Source organism: Pongo abelii, chromosome 20 (genome assembly GCF_028885655.2).
Source record: "Pongo abelii isolate AG06213 chromosome 20, NHGRI_mPonAbe1-v2.0_pri, whole genome shotgun sequence".
Taxonomy (NCBI): Eukaryota; Metazoa; Chordata; class Mammalia; order Primates; family Hominidae; genus Pongo; species Pongo abelii.
In genome coordinates, this window is record NC_072005.2 from 19607140 (window position 1) to 19627466 (window position 20327).

Consider the following 20327-nt stretch of genomic DNA (forward strand, 5'->3'; position numbering starts at 1 on the left):
TAAAAAATATTACATCTTTACATTTCTGAGTGTTAAATGAAAGTAATATTAGTTAAAGCAAAGGCACCTAATAAATGTTTGTTGATTATCAGAGTGAATGACTTTGCCAAATAAAATAACAAATGTGGCTGGGCGTGGTGGCCCACACCTGTAGTCCCAGCACTTTGGGAGGCCGAGGTGGGTGGATCACCTGAGGTCAGGAGTTCGAGACAAGCCTGGCTAACATAGTGAAATCTGTCTCTACTAAAAATACAACAATTAACCAGGCGTGGTGGCGGGCACCTGTAATCCCAGCTACTTGGGAGGCCGAGACAGGAGAATCACTTGAACCTGGGAGGCAGAGGTTGCAGTGAGCCGAGATCGTGCCACTGCACTCCAGCCTGGGCAACAAAGAGAGAAACTCCATCTCAAAAAATAAATAAATAAAATAAAATGAGAAATGTATTTGCATATAATAAGTGTAAATGATCTCACAGATCCTTTTAATGAATAGTATTTTATTATTATTATCTTTTTTTTTTTCTGAGACGGAGTTTTGCTCTCGTTGCCCATGCTAGAGTGCAATGGTGTGATCTCGGCTGACCGCAACCTCCACCTCCCAGGCTCAAGAGATTCTCCTGCCTCAGCCTCCCAAGTAGCTTGGATTACAGGCATGTGCCACCATGCCTGGCTAATTTTGTATTTTTAGTAGCGATGTGGTTTCTCCATATTGGTCAGGAGGATCTCAAATTCCCAATCTCAGGTGATCCGCCCACATCGGCCTCCCAAAGTGCTGGGATTACAGGTGTGAGCCACTGCTCCCAGACAGTATTTCATTCTTAACAGTTCTTTAACTGTTATCAAAATATTGGTCTCAAAGTACTTTAAGGCACTGAAATAGAGGCACACATAACATATTATCAACATGCTGAAATGTCATGAAAAAAATTATACTGAGAGAAGTATATAAAATAAGATTTTTTTTCTTTTCTCTCTTTTTTTTTTTTGAGACAGAGTCTTGCTCTGTCGCCCAGGCTGGAGTGCAGTGGCATGATCTCAGCTCACTGCAAGCTCCGCCTCCCAGGTTCGCGCCATTCTCCTGCCTCAGCCTCCGGAGTAGCTGGGACTACAGGCCCCCGCCACCACGGCCTGCTAATTCTTTTTTTGTATTTTTAGTAGAGATGGGGTTTCACCGTGTTAGCCAGGATGGTCTCGATCTCCTGACCTCGTGATCTGCCCGCCTCAGCCTCCCAAAGTGCTAGGATTACAGGCGTGAGCCACCGCACCCGACCCAAGATTATTTTTTTAAACTGAAAAAATGTATAGTAATTAGCCAATAAACCAGAATCTGTAACATTAGTTTTTTTGTTTTTTTTTTTCTGAGGCGGAGTCTCATTCTGTTGCTAGGCTGCGGTGCAGTGGTGCGATCTCGGCTCACCGCAACCTCCGCCTCCCGGTTTCAAGCGATTCTCCTGCCTCAGCCTCCCAAGTAGCTGGGACTACAGGCGCATGCCATCAAGCCCAGCTACTTTTTTTTGAGACGAAGTTTTGCGTTTTGCTCTTGTTGCCCAGGCTGGGAGTGCAATGGTGTGATCTCGGCTCATTGCAACCTCTGCCTCCCGGGTTCAAGCAATTCTCCTGCCTCAGCCTCCCGAGTAGCTGGGATTATAGGCATGTGCCACCATGCCCGGCTAATTTTGTATTTTTTTTTTTTTAATAGAGACAGGGTTTCTCCATGTTGGTCAGGCTGGTCTTGAACTCCCGACCTCAGGTGATCGGCCCACCTCAGCCTCCCAAAGTGCTGGAATTACAAGCGTGAGCCACCGCGCCCGGCCAATTTTTGTATTTTTAGTAGAGACAGTTTTCACTATGTTGGCCAGGATGGTCTCAACCTCTTGACCTCATGATCTGCCGGCCTCAGCCTCCCAAAGTGCTGGGGTTACAGGCATAAGCCACCGCATCCTGCCTGGACACTGGCTTTTTCAACACATTTTCCCTGGAAGAACCAAGACCAATTCTGATGGGCTTCCCAAAGGATGCAGGTTGTAATGGATTAACAGTTCACATATGTGAACCTGAAAGTGCTTGGCAAATCCAAATAAATAATTACGTTTTCTTTTTTGGGGTATGGGGGGACAGGGTCTCACTCGGGCCCAGGCTGGAGTGTAGTGGCACTATCATAGCTCACTGCAGCCTCAAATTCCTGGACTCACATGATCTCCCTGCCTCAGCCTCCTGAATAGCTGAGACTACAGGCATGCACCACCATGCCCAGCTACATTTTTTATTTTTCGTAGAGACGAAGTCTCACCATGTTGCCCAGGCTGGTCTCGAAATCCCAGGCTCAAGCAACTTTAAAGTGCTAGGATTACAGGTGTGAGTTGCTGCACCCCGCCCCAAATGAATTATGCAGTCCAATAATCTTAGGGGGCAATAATGGAGGGCACCTTGCTTTGTGCACCTGAACCGCCACTGTCATTGACACTAGAGTGCTTTAGCTCTTCTGCTTATTACCCTTCCCACTGGTATTAATTAGCCATCATTCCTCATTGCCAGTGGGTACTGCTTCCTTTGTCCAAGGGTACAGCATCAACAGGAGGTCTCACAGGCTAGCACCAGGGAACCCTCACTTTTCTAGCTACCACTGAGGCCCCGCCTCCCTTGTCGCTTGTGGAGTGGCCTGGCTCCATTCCCATTTCCCTATTTGGATGTGAATGTCACTTAGCCAGTTTGCCCACATGATTTCCCAGAGCCAGGAAGGGAAACGCCTTGGTGCAGAGATGCAATCACGGCTACCACCAAGGAAAGGAAGGCACATCCTTGGTGATTCTGTCACGTGGTATCTCTTTCTTCTTTCTTTCTTTATTTTTATTTTTGTTGTTGTTGTCGTTGTTGTAGGTTGTTTGGTCTGTTTGGTTTGTTTTTGAGAAGGAGTTTTGCTCTTGTTGCCCAGGCTGGAGTGCAATGGCACAATCTCGGCTCACTGCAACCTCCTTCTCCCGGGTTCTAGCGATTCTCCTGCCTCAACCTCCTCCTGAGTAGCTGGGATTACAGGTGCCTGCCGCCACGCCCAGCTAATTTTTTTTTTTTTTTTTTGAGACAGAGTCTCGGTCTGTCGCCCAGGCTGGAGTGCAGTGGCGCCATCTCGGCTCACTGCAAGCTCCGCCTCCTGGGTTCACCCCATTCTCCTGCCTCAGCCTCCCGAGTAGCTGGGACTACAGGCGCCTGCCACCATGCCCGGCTAATTTTTTGTATTTTTAATAGAGACGGGGTTTCACCGTGTTAGCCAGGATGGTCTCGATCTCCTGACCTCGTGATCCGCCCGCCTCGGCCTCCCAAAGTGCTAGGATTACAGGCATGAACCACCGCGCCCGGCAGATGCCTGGCTAATTTTTGTATTTTTAGTAGAGACGGGGTTTCATCATGTTGGCCAGGCTGGTCTTGAACTCCTGACCTCAGGTGATCCATCTGCCTCGGCCTCTCAAAGTGCTGGGATTACAGGCATGAGCCCCTGCACCCGGCCACTTACAGCTAAATCCTGAACTTGTGTTGTCTGAATCTAAAATTGGGCCCATGTGCAGGAATGGTGACATGAAGGGAGGAGAGGTCTATGCCCTGTTGAATCCTTGTGCAAAGCAGAACCATATTAAGAACCTAAAACTTAATATGTTAATATGAGTGCGGTGGCTCACGCCTGTAATCCCAGCACTTTGGAAGGCCAAGGCAGGCGGATCACGAGGTCACGAGTTCAAGACTAGCTTGGCCAACATTGTGAAACTCCGTCTCTACTAAAAATACAAAAATTAGGTTCATGCCTGTAATCCCAGCTACTAGGGAGGCTGAGGCACGAGAATCGTTTTAACCTGGGAGGCAGAGGCTGCAGTGAGCCGATATCGCGTCATTGCACTCCAGCCTGGGTGATAGCGAGAGACTACGACTCAAAAAAACAAAAAAAAGGTCGGGCATGGTGGCTCACACCTGTAATCCCAGCACTTTGGGAGGCCGAGGCAGGCAGATCATGAAGTCAGGAGTTCAAAAACAGCCTGGCCAACATGATGAAACCTCATCTCTACTAAAAGTACAAAAAATTAGCTGGGTGTGGTGGCGGGTGTCTGTAATCACAGCCACTGGGGAGGCTGAGGCAGAAGAATCGCTTGAACCCGGGAGGCAGAGGTTGCAGTAAGCTGAGATTGCGACATTGTACTCCAGCCTGCGCAACAAGAGCGAAACTCCGTCTCAAAAAATAATAATAATAATAATTAGCCGGGCGTGGTGGCATGTGCCTGTAGTCCCAGCTGCTTGAGAGGCTGAGGCACGGGAATCGCCTGAACCTGGGAGACAGAGAATGCAGTGAGCTGAGACACGACACTGCACTGCAGTCTGGGCAACAGAATGAGATTCTGTTTCCAAAAAAAAAACAACAAAAAAACAAATCAGAACATCAGTTTCTAAGGATTGCACTGAGAATTGTGAGCTCAAAGTGTCCACAATGCCTGGTACACAGTAGCACAGTAGGACACAGAAAATTTCAGTTTCATTCCAGTCTCTGGGATTCTTTCTGAGAGCAGGAATTTAGCCTTATTCATTTAAGTAATCCCTCAGTGCTCTGCACATGACTTCTTTATAGTTGTTGAACTGAACCAGGATCAAAGAGCAGCTCATCGTCCAGCCTCTTCATTTCATACATGAGAAACTGAGCAACACAGAGGGCAACTGTAACTCATCCACATCCCACTTGGTTTTTGTCTGTTTGTTTGTTTGTTTGTTTTTTGAGACGGAGTCTCTCTCTGTTGCCCAGGCTGGAGTGCAGGGGCGCGACCCTGGCTCACTGCAACCTCTGCCTCCCAGGTTCAAGCGATTCTCCTGCCTCAGCCTCCCGAGTAGCTGGGACTACAGGCATGTGCCAGGACGCCTGGCTAATTTTTTGTATTTTTAGTAGAGATGGGGTTTCACCATGTTAACCAGGATGGTCTCAATCTCCTGACCTCATGATCTGCCCGCCTTAGGCTCCCAAAGTGCTGGGATTACAGGCGTGAGCCACCGCATCTGGCCATCCCACTCGTATTTTATGGCTGGATTTTTTTTTTCCTGAGATGGAGTTTCACTCTTGTTGCCCACGCTGGAGTGCAATGGCGCGATCTTGGCTCACTAAAACCTCCAGGGTAGCTGGGATTCCCAGCCTCCCGAGTAGGTGGGATTACAGGCACGTGCCAACACGTTTGGCTAATTTTGTATTTTTAGCAGAGTTGGGGTTTCTCCATGTTAGTCAACCTGGTCTTGAATTCCCAACCTCAGGTGATCCGCCCGCCTTGGCCTCCCAAAGTGTTGGGATACAGGCATGAGCCACCATGCCCAGCCTTTTTTTTTTTTTTCCTGAGACATAGTCTTGCTCTGTCGCCCAGAGCTGAAGTGCAATGGTACGATCTTGGCTCACTGCAACCTCCGCCTCCCGCGTTCAAGCAATTCTCCTGCCTCAGCCTCCAGAGTAGCTGGGATTATAGGTACCTGTCATCACCCCTGGCTACTTTTTGTATTTTTAGTAGAGACGGGGTTTCACCTTGTTGGTTAGGCTGGTCTCAAACTCCTGACCTCAGGTGATCCACCCACCTCGGCCTCCCAAAGTGTCAGGATTACCGGTGTGAGCCACTGTCCCTGGCCACTAATTTTATTTTATTTTTTTGTAGAGTGGTCTTGGTATGTTGCCCAGGCGAGTCTCAAATTCCTGGGCTCAATTCTCCCACCCTGGCCTCCCAAAGTGGTACAATTGCAGGTATGAGCCCTGCTTTCTTATGTGGTGAAGACAGTAACTGGCCTCTCTAGGGATTGGCAGGTATGGGTTTGACCCCAGCTCTGCCAGCCACCAAAGTCCAAGTGTTTATTGTCCACCTGGACTGCCTCAGACACTTGCAGGATGTGGTAAGTACTATGACACAGGTGCACAGAAGGTGCTCTGGGAACAGCTTGTCTTCATGTTTACAATGGCTGCTTTCCCTAGCCGAGGACTCTATCAGCCTTGCCACTTGGGGACAGGTTGAGCTTGCTCAGGGAGTCAGGCCCCACAGGGCTCCCTGCCAACCTCCCATCATTGTGACTGAATTTATTCTTTATTTTTCTTCCAGGAACATCAGCGCACTTGTAACAATAATAATCATCTCTTCTACTGGGTATACTGTTTCATGGTTTACAAAGCACTTTCACATCCATTATCTCATTTAATCACTTCCTCCTCTACATTCCTACAACAGTTTCTTGGTACCTCTTCAGTATAATATTCTGCCTGGTATAACAAGCCTATTTCCCTTTATTGCATTTATTTTTACTCACAAGTTCCAGCATATAATTCAGGCATCTTTGCACCTTGGACACTTCTGTGTACAAAGTAAGGGCAATAAAAGTTTGACATGCCAGTCACAGCAGCCTTCGACCACAGTACCTGCTACTTGGGAGGCTGAGGCAGGAGGATTGCTTGAGCTCAGGAGTTTGAGTCCAGCCTGGGCAACATAGCAAGACCCTATCTCTTAGAAAAAGTTTGCTGGCTGGGCACGCTGGCTCACGCCTGCAATCCGAGCACTTTGGGAGGTCGAGGTGGGTGGATCACTTGAGGTCAGAAGTTCAAGACCAGCCTGGCCAATATGGTGAAACCCCATCTCTATTAAAAATACAAAAAAATTAGCCGGGCATTGTGGTGTGTGCCTGTAATCCCAGCTACTCAGGAGGCTGAGGCAGGAGAATTGCTTGAACCTGGGAGGTGGAGGTTGCAGTGAGCTGAGATCGCGCCACCGCACTCCAGCCTGGGCAACAGAGAAAGACTCCATCTCAAATAAAAAAAAGTTTGCCATAGAATCATCAGTGTTGCAGGTCTTTCTCATTCATTACTGCCTTCTTCACTCCTTTCATTCAATGGGATTGCCTACTAAGGACAAAGCTGGGTTCTTTGGAGGGGAAATGAGGCAAGAAGTTCAGAATCAAGTGAAGGGGGAAGACACAAGTGAAGGCCCTGACCCCTGGTAGGCCACAGTACATGCTTCACGCTTTAGCAGAGGTGCAAACACTGTTGGGGCTGGCTACGGTGACTCACACCTGTAATTCTAGCACATTGGAAGGTAATTTGGCCACACTGGGAGGCCAAGGCGGGAGAATTGCTTGATGCCAGGAGTTTGAGACCAGCCCAGGTAACAGAAGGAGACCTTCTGTTTAAAATTTTTTTTTAATGTAAAAACTTAGGTTGCCAGGCGCGGTGGCTCACACCTGTAATCCCAGCACTTTGGGAGGCTGAGGGGGGCAGATCATGAGGTCAGGAGTTTGAGACCAGCCCGGCCAATATGGTGGAACCCCATCTCCACTAAAAATACAAAAATTACCCAGGCGTGGTGGTGTGCGCCTGTAATCCCAGCTACTCAGGAGGCTGAAGCAGGAGAATCGCTTGAACCTGGGAGGCGGAGGTTGCAGTGAGCCAAGATCGCCCCACTGCACTCCAGCCTGGGCAACAGAGCAAGACTCCATCTCAGAAAACAAAACAAAACAAAACAAACAAACAAAAACTTAGGTCTTGTGGCATGCACTAGCGGTACCAGCTACTCAGGGGCTGAGTCAGGAGGATCACCTAAGCCCAAGGAATGGAGGTTCCATCATGATCTTGCCATTGTACTCCAGCCTGGGTGACAGAGCAAAATCCTGTCTCAAAGAACCAACAAACAAAAAGAAAAAAAAATACTCTTGCTTCCCAGAGTTTGGGGTGACTTTTTTTTTTTTTTTAAGACAGGGTCTCACTGTGTCACCTAGGCTGGAGTGCAGTGGTGCGATCATGGCTCACTGCAGCCTTGACCTCCCAGGCTCAGGTGATTCTTCAAGAGTTTGGGGTGACTGATTTTATCTGGGGGTGACTGTGAAGCAGGAATGCTTCTTGGAAGGATCTTACCCAGCAGAGAAGGAAACTGCAGGGCTGAAGAGGCAAACAGGGGCCACATTTGGCAAGGGCCACAAATGTGTCCCTTGGGAAAGAGTGGACAGCTGCATGGAAAAATTCTCCTCAAAAAGAACAGGAGGCTGGGCGCGGTGGCTCACACCTGTAATCCTAGCACTTTGAGAGGCCGAGGCAGGTGGATCACTTGAGGTCAGGAGTTCAAGACCAGCCTGGCCAACATGGTGAAACCCCTGTCTCTACTAAAAATACAAAAATTAGCTTGGTGTGGTGGCGCATGCCTGTAATCCGAGCTGCTCTGGAGGCTGAGGCAGGAAAATGGCTTGAACCTGGGAGGTGGAGATTGCAAGATAGTGCCACTGCACAACAGAGTGAGACTCTGTGTCAAAAAAAAAAAAAAAAAGGGAAAGGGGGCAAAATGGGCTGCTTTTCTTTCGTTTTCTTTTTTTTTGAGAGGGAATCTCCCTCTGTCGCCCAGGCTGCAGTGCAGTGGCGCCATCTCCGTTCACTGCAAGCTCCGCCTCCCGAGTTCACGCCATTCTCCTGCCTCAGCCTCCCGAGAAGCTGGGACTATAGGCGCCAGCCAACACGCCCGGCTAATTTTTTGTATTTTTAGTAGAGACGGGGTTTCACAGTGTTAGCCAGGATGGTCTCGATCTTTTGGCCTCGTGATCCGCCCGCCTCGGCCTCTCAAAATGCTGGGATTACAGGCGTGAGCCACCACGCCCGGCCTGGGTTGCTTTTCTAAAAAGGTCTAACTCCCCGCATTGTCCTAGGGCGGAGGCGTCAGAAAGTCGAAGTTTCAGGAAAAGGGGACCCCTTCCTCCCACACTCAGATGCTGCTTAGAAAAGCACATGGAGCACAACTCCCTGGCATTTCTTTTCTTTTTCTTTCTTTCTTTTTGAGACGGAGTCTCACTGTCATCCAGGCTGGAGTGCAGTGGTGGATCTCGGCTCACTGCAACCTCTGCCTCCCAGGTTCAAGCGATTCTCCTGCCTCAGCCTCCCGAGTAGCTGGGACTATAGGCGCCCACTACCACGCCCGGCTAATTTTTGTATTTTTAGTAGAGACAGGGTTTCACCATCTTGGCCAGACTGGTCTCGAACTCCTGACCTCAGGTGATCCGCCCACCTCGGCTTCCCAAAGTGCTGGGATACAAGCGTGAGCCACCGTGCCCGATAACTTTACTTTTTTCTTTTTTTTGAGACAGGGTCTCGGTCTGTCGCCCAGGCTGGAGTGCAGTGGCACGATCTTGGCTCACTGCAGCCTCGACCTCTCGGTTCAAGCGATCCTCCCACCTGACTCCGGAGTAGCTGGGACTACAGGTGTGCGCCACCACCCCAGCTGATTTTTTAATTTTGATTTTAATTTTTGTAGAGACAGGATTTTGCCATATTGCCCAGGCTGGTCTGAAACTCCTGGGCTCAATCGACCCTCCAGCCTCGACCTTCCAAAGTGCTGGGATTCCAGGCGTGAGCCACCGCGCTCGGTCGCATTTCCTTAGTAAAGGGGTGAGGGACGCCCATCTCCTGCCATCCTTCTCTGGAGAGAGGCGAGGTGCTTGAAGTCCCAAATTCCTCGTGTAGTGAGAGAACAGGGGAGGCAGAAAATCCCCAAGATATCTTCAGAAACGAAGGTGGAGGGGGGCGCGCAGCCCCCACTTTCCTCAGATAAAGGAGGGACAGGGAGAGCGGCCCCCAAGAGTGCTTAGAAAAGGAGTGTATGTGCCCCAAATATTCCTCGGAAAAGGCGGTGGACCCTGGATTCCCCAAATGCTCCTTAGGGATCCCGAACTCCCATGTTTTCTTAGGAAACAGAGCTGGGGTCCCGAATCTACAACATAATCGTGATCCCGGCAATTGTCCTCAGAAAAGCGGGCAGGGCAAGAAACCCCCAAACTCTCTCAGAAGAGGGGTCGGGACAAGATTCCCGAAGATCCTCCTCAGAACGGGGGCCAGGGAAAAGAATCCCGAAGCAGAGTCTTCTCAGAACCGGGGCCCGCGCCAGAATCTCCAAGATTCTCCTGGATAGAGAGGGTCGAAGCCACAAGACGAGGCAGAAAGAGCGCGGGGCCACCGGAGCCCCTTAGAAACACTGCCAGGCCACGACGCGCCCGGGATCCTCAGAGGCGCAGCTCGCAGCCCGGCGTAGCTGCCCCACGCCGGCCCGGCCGAGGCCGCCTCCGGTGCATTATGGGTGGGGCGCCCCTGCAGAGCACTGCGGGGAACCCCCTGCCCAGCCAGTTGCCGGCCGCCGGGTGGCCCAGGCGATCCGCCCTCCGGGGTCCCAGGGAGCCGGCCACGAATTGACGCGTCCCCCTAGGCCCCGCCCCTCGCGGGGTTCCCGCCCCGAAGTTTAAGTCCCGCCCCCGCATGGCCTTGAGTGGCTCTGCGGCCCGCTCCCATCTACCATTGGCAGGATGCCTGTCAGTCATTCCGTCCCGCCTCCTCGGACCCGCCCCGGCCGGCGGCGCGATACCGAGAACCAGCCGGCCCGCGCACTCATTGGTCGTCATGCGCTGTCTGTCATGAAACTGGCCACACCTTCTATGGGGTGCGGGTCCTGGGAGTCCTGGCTGGACCTCATTGGCTTGTGGCGCCTTCACTCGGAGAGACGCGCCTCAACCCGGAAGTGTGCGAGGCGAAATCTGCCTAGCAACCGGGGAAGCCGGGCTGTGAAGCGGGCAATTTCAGTGTGAGACTGAGCCGCGAGACAGAGCGGCGGCTCCGAGCGCTGCGCGGCGGCTCCTCCCGCCCAGGGTCAGCGCCCCGGCGCGCGCACGCGCACCCCCGCCGCCCGAGCGCGCCCCGCGCCGCCCGCGCAGTCGGTCGGTCGGTCATCTGTCCTGTCGCCGCTGCCGCTGCCGCCGCCGCCAACGCGGCCGCCGCGGGCGCCACCTGAGGGAGTCGCCTCCGCGGGACGCCACAAGACCTGACCGGACTGCGCCGCCCGAGGCCGTCGGCCGCCGTCTGCGAGGGCGCCGAGCAACTTCGGTGAGTAAGGGTCAGGCGCCGCTGGCGGGTCCCCGGTTTCCGGTGCCCCAGGCTCTCTGGGGCTTCCGCTTCTCCCGCACTATCTTGGCCGAGTTTACTCCCTTCTCCACAGGACCCCCCTCTCAGGGGAGCCCCCTGCTCTGGGCCCCCCCCCCCCTCAGGGGAGCCCCCTGCTCTGGGCCCCCCCCGCCTCTCCAGGGGACCCCCGCCTTTCTAGGAGACCCCGTCTCTCTTAGGGACCCTCGCCTCTCTTGGGAACATCCGCCTCTCTAGGGGCCTCCCGCTTGTCCAGGAGACCCTTGCCTCTCTAGGGGACCCCGTCTCTCCAGGCAGGGGATCCCATCTTTCTAGCGACCCCCGCCTCTCTAGGGGACTTTCTTCCCATCTAGGGGACCCTTGCCTCTCTAGGAGACTCCCATCTCTCCAGGCAGGGGACCTCGCTTCTCTAGGGGAACCGTGCCTCTCTAGAGGATCCCTGCCTTTCTAGGGGATCCCCACCTCTCTAGGGGACCCCGTTTCTCTGGGGGACCCTCGCCTCTCTAGAGGATCCCTGCTTCTCTAGAGGATCCCCGCCTCTCTAGGGGACCTTGTCTCTAGGGAACCCCCGTCTCTCCGAGGGGAGCCCTGTCTCTCTAGGCGACCCTGCTTCTCTGAGGGGACTCCCCCCTTATCAGGGGCTCCCCTGCCTCTCTGAGGACCCCTGCCTGAGGGAACCCCCACCTCTCTGAGGAATCCTGCCTTTGACAGGAACTAACTCCCTTCTTTGGGGATCCCCAACTCTTTGAGAATTCCCGCTTATCTGAGGGGACTCCCTTCTTCTCTGAGGGTACCTCTACTTTTCTCAGGAACCCATCTGGTCCCTTTTGAGGGACCCCTGCCTCCCTAGAGACCCCTTCCTATCTGAGGACCCCTGCCTCTGAGGGGAGTCCCTTTCTCTGAGGGACCCCTGCCTCTTTGAGGGGAATCCCCATCTCTCTGAGAGACCCTCTGCCTCTCTGAGGGTCCCCTGCTTTCTTTGAGGGGCCCTGGCCTCTCTAAGACCCTATCTTCACTCCTCTAAGGAGAGACCCCTGATTCTATTAGGGTGTACTTTCTCTGAGGGATCCCCCACCTTTTGTGGACTCCTGGGGAACCCCTTCTTCCCCGGGGGACCCCTCTTTTCAGAAGACATTGCTGCTTCTTGGAGGAAGCCTTGCCTCTCTGTGGGGACCTCCCCACCCCCACCTCTCTCAGCTGTGGTCCTACTTTTCTGACTTGTCCCCTTTTCCTTTTTTTTTGAGACAGAGTCTCACTCTGTCTCCCAGGCTGGAGTGCAGTGGCGTGATCTGGGCTCACTGTAACCTCTGCCTCCCGGGTTCAAGCGACTCTTCTGCCTCAGCCTCCCGAGTAGCTGGGACTACAGGCACCCACCACCACGCCTGGCTAATTTTTGTATTTTTGTAGAGAGGGGGTTTCATCATGTTGGCCAGGCTGGTCTCGAACTCCTGAGCTCAGGTGATCCACCCGCCTCGGCCTCCCACAGTGTTGGGATTACAGGTGTGAGCCACCGTGCCTGGCCCCCCTACTTTTTGATGAGTGCCTTCACTTTCCTGAGGGGGTCCCCCACTTCTTTGAAATGCCCATCTGACCAGATCGTTAGTTATCTGAGGTATACTCCTACTTTACCAGTATCCTTCTTTTCTATTTCTTCTGGGCCCCCTAATGCTCTATGGATCCTGCAGTTTTCTGAGGGGTCCCCAGTTTCTCCAGAGGTTCTCCCCTTAACTTGAGATATCCCACTCCTGTAGGCTCCTCACATCTCTGAAGTGTGTCTCCCCTTTTCTAAGATATCCCTTCTCCCGATGGGAGACACTGTGGATCTCTTCACTTCTCTGAGGGGTCCCTCTGAATTCCGTGGGGTTGCCTCCCACTTGCCTGAGGGCATTCCCTCTTTCTAGAGGCTTTCCTCTTGATTTTCTAAGGGAGAAACTCTTTATTTATCCTTGGAGCACTCACATCAAGCTTCTCCTCTTTTTTTTTTTTGAGATGGAGTTTCGCTCTTGTTGCCCAGGCTGGAGTGCAATGGCATGATCTCCGGCTTACCGCAACCTCCGCCTCCTGGGTTCAATTCTCCTGCCTCAGCCTCCTGAGCAGCTGGGATTACAGGCATGTGCCACCACACCTGGCTAATTTTGTATTTTTAGTAGAGACGGGGTTTCTCCATGTTGGTCAGGGTGGTCTTGAACTCCCAACCTCAGGTGATCCGCCGGCCTCGGCCTCCCAAAGTGCTGGGATTACAGGCGTGAGCCACTGCGCCCGGCCAAGCTTCTCCTCTTTCTGTCTGTGGCACCCACTTCCCCCCACTGTGGAGGAAGAGAGCAGAAATGTACCCCTCCTTCAGTCTTTGTTGCCACTCTAGGGGTATTCTCTGGACTTTTATTTTGGTTTCCAGGAGCCTGGAGGATTTTGTGGCTGGAGGGGAAAGTCGGGGACAGAGAGGCAAAAAGCATGATTTCCTCATGTCCCTCTAAGACCTGCTAGATTTGGGGAAGCAGGAGCTGCTACTAGATGACCACCTTAGTTACTCCATTTTCTAGCCGTGAGGCCATCACAGTGTTGTCAGGCCTTTGTGACGACAAAAGGGACACGGGAGAAACATTGTATCCCCATTATCACACTGTCAAGCTGTGGGAGTGACCCACTTCCTGTCCCATCCCTCAGTCCTCCCCCTGCATAGTATAACTTAACCTTCCCTCCCTGTGCTGAAAAAAATCAAAATAAAAAGGAAAAGAAAACTCTCTTTCATCTCTTCCTGTTGCATTTTCTCTCCTGAGACCCCCGATTCAACCCTCGATACAAATAGGATCCCTAGTTCATAGGCCACTTTGGTTTGAAAGACAGAGCAAGAAGCAGGAAATGGGTCACCTTAGGTCCAGAAACAGGGGAAGGGAGGCATGGGACAGGATTTGACGACATTTCTGTAAGTTTTAGGTGACTTTGGCCTGGCCCAAAAGGAACTTTTTACGTGGCGTTTACAAATCTCATATGTACTTTTTTTAATGGCCCACCCTGGATTCCAAGTTCACTCCAGTAGCTAATTTTATCTGCTTTGCCAAATGCAGAGCTCTGTGGAGCCCAAGTAGATGAATGCTGGCATTGAGAGATGGTCCAAAGGACAGGAATGAACTCAGTTTGAAACCTGAGTAACTTGTAACCACTTCGTGTCCACGCACAAGTCTCAAGCTAAAAACGTGGGGAGAGTTTGACTGAAGTGGAGTTCCGAAGTATAGGCTGCGCTAGTGTTTGGTTTAGCATTTCAACAAGTTCTTCCCTCTGATTCCACTGGAACTGCAGTTCACTTTACAGTTTGACTGAGGGCAGTCTCTCTCCTGTTCGTTTCCATCTGGGTCTTGCTTAATTTGAGTCCTTTGTGAAGACTCCTGCCGAGGCTATAATTTGAGTTCTAAATCTGTCGGTGGACCATGTGGACACAAGTTTCAACTCGAGCTATTTTCTTCTGGGGAGAAGTGCTTGGAGACTTTCCTGGGCCCTCTGCTGCTGGGCTAAGTCAAGTCCAGGCAGGAGGCTGCTGCAGACTTGGTTGCTCTTCTCCTGCCTCTTCCTGGTCAGCTGTAGGCACTGCCCTCAGGGGAAGGGAAAGTTGGTGGGGAGCTTGGGACTGAGATGAGGGTAGAGAAGTGCCTGAGGTGAGGGTAGAGAAGTGCCTGCACGTATTTACTATTTTATTTTATTTTTTTGAGACAGGGTCTCACTTTGTCACTCAGGCGGGAGTGCAGTGGTGCGATCTCGGCTCACTGCAACCTCTGCCCCGCTGGCTCACGTGATCCTCCCACCTCAGCCTCTGTAGTAGCTGGGACTACAGGCGCATGCCACCACGCCCGGCTATATTTTTGTATTTTTGGTAGAGACGGGGTCTCACCATGTTGCCCAGGCTGGTCTCAAACTCCTGAGCTCAAGTGATCCGCCCGCCTCAGCCTCCCAAGGTGTTGGGATTACAGGCGTGAGCCACTGTGACCGACCTATTATTTTAACTAAAACCTATGGGACCAGCAGATGGGATGTTAAAAAGGGAATGGACAACTTTGAAGTCAGAAGGAGCCAGTTCAGATTCTGGTGCTGCCCTTCTTAGTTATGTGGCCTTGGACAAGTGATGGCACAAAATTGGCATGTTATTAAATATTCGAGGGAACACATTGCTGTGAATGTGTGTCAAGGTGCTTACTGATGACGGGAGGTGCTTCCTAGATGGATGAATGAATGAATCCGAGACAATGAACTGGAGGCGGACAGCACAGCTCCTGGCACACAGTTGGTGTGCAGTAAAGGCTGCTTGTTGTGTTCCTGGCCTGGACTCACAGACCAGGAAGCGCTTGATATTCTGCTAAGGCTAAAAATGCTCAAAGAGAAAGAAACTTGGTATGTCTCTTGGAAAACCCACTCCCCCACTGCATCTCTTAGCAAGAGTTTTCTGTGTTCTGATACCAGATGTGAGATGGATTTACTGTATAGCAGGGCGTTTGTGTTTCTCTTGGCCTTGGCGTCTCCCCCTGTAAAATGGGGTAATTTATGAATTAAGGGCAAGTAGGGAGATGTATTACTCTAATTAGACCACAGGCAAGATAGAAGATTATAATGAACTTGAAGAATTGTGGGAAGAAGAAAATAGATGAACTATGTAAGCCTAAGGAATCATATGCATATTATGAGACTGCTTGAGTGAGTGAGTCCAGCAGTTACCTGGTGAGTGATCTGTTCTTACACTTTAGAACCTTGAAAGAAGAGCCGTTCTTTCATTGTAATAGATCAGATTTGGGGACAAAAGACTGGGAAAGTGATGTACAAAGGCATTTGACGCCACACAATAATAGTACTTTGAGAGGGCCAGTGTGTGGCTTAGTGCCCACGAGGAGATCAGAATGCACCTCAAGCTCCCAAGGCCCAGAGGGCTGTGGAGATGCTAACTCAGCTTAGAGGCTGGGGCAGGGGTTGGGGGGCAGTGGAATAGAGGGGAGTGGACAGGACATTTAAAAAATTTTTTTTCTTGAGAGGATTTTTTTCTTAACAATTAGTAAAAGCCATAGAATCATGGCTGGTGAATTAGACCCAGCCTTCTTCACTTACTAGTATGGGAACAGATGGCATTCTGCCCCTGACAGCTAAAACCTAGGAGGAAATAATGGGTGAAAATCTGAACTAGGCCGCTGGTGGGCTGCTCCTACGTTTGAAGAAAGGGTTTTTTTGTTTGTTTGTTTTCTTCCTGGAAATATACTGTCTCTCTTCCTCCTTCCCTCCTTCTTTCTTTCTTTCTGTCTTTCATACACACATATATAGACACACATTGACTTTGGTATTGAAGCAAAGAAATGTGCACCAATCTTAAATTTCTTTCAATTCTTTTAAGGACAGTTATTCCATTACATGGGAAAGGAGCAAAATTTATTATATTTAAAATATAAGAACTAAGATAAACAACTTTAAAGGGATCACTCTTCCCTTTAAAATTATGCTATGTCTCTTGTGTGCCACAGACTTCACTTTGGTGGATGGTGGCGCCACCACCAAGTCTCTATCTAACAGGAAGTTTTTTAAACTTGTTTTTTTTTACTTGAAGGATCCTTACAGCAATAAAAAACCTTGGATAGTTAGAAATGATATTGATCTAGGTACATTTAATGTAATTTGGTTATCTGTTGGTGGGCAGGTCTAAAAGGCATGTGGGTCCAAACACTGCCCAGCTTCTAACTCTGGACGATAAAAACTGTTGATTTATGGAACTGAAATAGCTAGGGAAGTCAGGGTTTCCTTCCTGTTGGAGACAGCACTGGGGGCATTAAATCCCTGTGGGATCTTGATGATAAGAAATAAGCTGACCTCTTTTGGAATTGAGAAATAACTACTGTGTCAAGTGGTTCCATCCAAATGAATGGATGGTGTTGTTTTTGATTTCTAGTTTTAAGTTTGACTTCATCCTCTCTGAAACTTGACTGCCTTTGTTTATACTGGTGTGTCTTTTGAATAAGAGTTTTTCCTCTTTTTTTTTTTTTTGAGACAGAGTCTTGTGCTCTGTCACCCAGGCTGGAGTGCAGTGGTGCAATCATAGCTCACTGCAGCCTCGACTTCCGGGCTCAAGTGATCCTCCCACCTCAGCCTCTTGAGTAGCTGGGACTACAGGCATGCACCACCATGCCCGGCTAATTTTGTATTTTTTGTAGAGACAGGGTCTCGCTGTGTTTCCCAGGCTGGTCTTGAACTCCTGAGTTCAAGTGATTCTCTCACTTTGGCATCCCAAAGTGTTGGGATTATAGGTGTGAGCCACAGTGCCCGGCCCAAGTTTATTGTTTTTTTTTTTTTTTTTTTCAGACAGAGTCTCGCTCTGTCACCTAGGCTGGAGTGCAGTGGTGCGATCTTGGCTCACTGCAACCTCCACCTCCTGGGTTCAAGCAATTCTCTGTCTCAGCCACCCACCACCATGCCTGGTTAATTTTTGTATTTTTAGTAGAGACAGGGTTTCACCATCTTGGCCAAGCTGGTCTCGAACTGCTGACCTCGTGATCCACCCGCCTCTGCCTCCCAAAGTGCTGGGATTAGAGGCGTGAGCCACTGCGTCTGGTCAAGTTTTTTTTGAAACAGAGTCTTGCTCTGTCACCCAGGCTGGAGTGTAGTGGCACGATCTTGGCTCACTGCAACCTCTGCCTCCTGGGTTCAAGCCATTCTCCTGCCTCAGCCTCCCCAGTAGCTAGGATTACAAGTGGGCACCACTGCGCTCAGCTGATTTTTGTATTTTTAGTAGAGACAGGGTTTCACCATGTTGGCCAGGCTGGTCTTGAACTCCTGACCTCATGAACTGCCTGCCTCGGCCTCCCAAAGTGTTGGGATTACAGGCGTGAGCCACTGTGCTTGGCCAGTTTATTCTTTTAAATTGACTTATAAGGGGCCACGTGCAGTGGCTTACGCCTGTAACCCTAGCACTTTGGGAGGCTGAGGCAGGGGATCACTTGAGGTCAGGAGTTTGAGACCAGCCTGGCCAAAATGGCAAAACCCTGTCTACTAAAAATCCAAAAATTAGCTGGGCGTGGTGGCACATGCCTGTAGTCCCAGCTACTCGGGAGGATGAGGCACAAGAATGGCTTGAACCTGAGAGGCAGAGGTTGCAGTGAGCTGAGGTCGGGCCACTGCACTCCAGCCTGAGTGACAGAGTGAGATTCCGGGTAAAAAAAAAAAAATTGACTTATAAGGGACAAGTGAACACTCAAGAGCTTTACTTGTGTGGCCATAAGATATGGTGTATGTGTGTTTTCTAGTGCAATTTACATTACATTCAAAATTAGAAAGTGTTAAATCTTCTGGCCCATGTAACTTCCTATGCAAACAAATAATTCAGGAACAAACACTTTCATGCCTAAGATAAAACATTTTCATGCTTGGTGATGGGAGTCTGGCAGTGAGCAGGACTGACACAGTTGGCTTTCCAGAAGCTTACATCTTAGTTGCAGACAAATAAACAAGCAAATGAATGAAAGAACATTGTGAGGTTTCTTGAGAATATCCCTAAGTGCTGCAGCTACCCTCACTGGGAGCTTCAGGTGTAGTTTCTTGGAGGTGTAGAAGTGAAACCTCATTACCTCTTTAATTTCCTCACTGGGCTCCTGTTTCCTGTCTCTAAAAGGAGACAGAAATTATGGCATTTTCCTACTTGATTGTTGGCGATAGTTGATTCATGACCACTGTGGCTGTAATCTTGGAGAAACAAGAGAGAAACTAGAATGGTCACGGCAGGGAGCATTTTCAGGTTTGCCTTTCTTTCTTTTTTTTTTTTTTGGAGACAGTCTTGCTCTGTCGCCCAGGCTGGAGTGCAGTGGCGCGATCTCGGCTCACTGCAACCTCCACCTCCTGGGTTCAAGTGATTCTCCTACCTCAGCCTCCCGAGTAGCTGGGATTACAGGCACCTGCCACCACGGCTGGCTAATTTTTTTGTGTTTTAGTACAGATGGGGGTTTCACCATGTTGCCCAGGGTGGTCTTGAACTCCTGAGCTCAAGCAATCCTCCCGCCTTGGCCTCCCAAAGTGTTGGGATTACAGGCATAAGCCACCATGCCTGGCCAAGTTTGCCTTTCTTGAAGTCAGTGGTGATGTGTTTTTGGAATCCTGTGGCATTTCTTCATGGCAATGCATATTACACTAAGTGATAAACTGCTCTAAAAGCCCTTCCCTTGTTGAAATCTTAAAAACATTCAGACAAGCTGGGGCTGCCTGGGTGTTGGTGGTGGTTTAGGAATAATGAGATTTCCAATAGATGACTGCTTTGTTATGTATTGGTAGACTCTTGGTGCATGGATTTCCCTCTGCCCGGGCTTTCCTCTTTTTTTTTTTTTTTTTTGAAATGGAGCCTCGCTGTGTTGCCCAGGTTGGAGTGCAGTAGTGTGATCTTGGCCCACTGCAACCTCTGCCTCCCAGGTTCAAGCGATTCTCCTGTCTCAGCCTCCTGAGTAGCTGGGATTACAGGCAGCACGCTGCCATGCCTGGCTAATTTTTTGTATTTTAGTAGAGACGGGGTTTCACTGTGTTGCCCAGGCTGGTCTTGAACACCTGAGCTCAGAAAATTCACCCGCCTTGGTCTCCCAAAGTGCTGGGATTACAGGCGTGAGCCACCACTCTTGGCCCAGGCTTTCCTCTTACACTGGGACTGGGAAGGTGCTGTTTAGCCTTTTTTATGTTGGGCAAGGCTGGAAGTCTTAGATTTGACAGGTGCTTTTCTTAAGTAAGTGTATCTGTGAGAGGTGGGGCCGGAGAGCAAGGCGGGATATTCATTTTGGGCACAGCCTCGGGGGCGAGAGGGAGGGTGTTAGGAGAGTTTCTGGTTGTCTTTTTTTTCCCCTCCACCCAAGTTCTGACTCTGGAGGTGGAGAGGCAGGCCCAGGCCGGAAGTGGGCGTGGACAAGTAATGCAACTGTGCATGTGACCAGGCTCCCACCTCTGGGCTCTGCTGCCCTTGGGAAGTGGATGCTTGCTCCCTCCTGACTTCCTGTTCTCCCTCCTTACAGGCTGAGTTCTTGGGCTCTAAGTTGAGCACAGAAAATACGTTCAAGGCCGGGCGCGGTGGCTCAAGCCTGTAATCCCAGCACTTTGGGAGGCTGAGGCAGGCGGATCATTTGAGCCCAGGAGTTTGAGACCTGCCTGGCCAACATGGCAAAACCCCGTCTCTACTAAAAATGTAAAAACTAGCTGGGTGTGGTGGTGCATGCCTGTAATCCCAGGTACTCTGGAGGGTGAGGCAGGAGAATCGCTTGAACCCAGGAGGCAGAGTTTGCAATGAGCTGAGATCGTGCCACTGCACTCCAGCCTGGGCAGCAGAGCGAGATTCCGTCTCAAAAAAAGAAAAAAATAGAAAACATGTTCAAGTTCCCCCTTTTTCCTTGGTAAGCCGCTTTGTCAG

General features: G+C 50.6%; 1 protein-coding gene across 8 annotated transcripts in view; it reads left to right on the forward strand.

Annotated features, from left to right (window-relative positions):
• Positions 1–10523: 10523 nt before the first annotated feature.
• Positions 10524–20327, forward strand: part of GATAD2A (GATA zinc finger domain containing 2A) — a 121517-nt gene continuing 111713 nt past the window's right edge. For 3 of the 8 annotated variants that reach the window (XM_063719390.1, XM_054538771.2, XM_063719388.1), the window contains exon 1: positions 10556–10894. The gene's annotated coding sequence lies outside the window, so the exon portion shown is untranslated. Of the gene's footprint in view, positions 10895–20327 lie in introns of all 8 variants that reach the window. The other 5 variants (XM_024236489.3, XM_024236483.3, XM_054538775.2 and 2 more) reach the window with 5 other exon arrangements.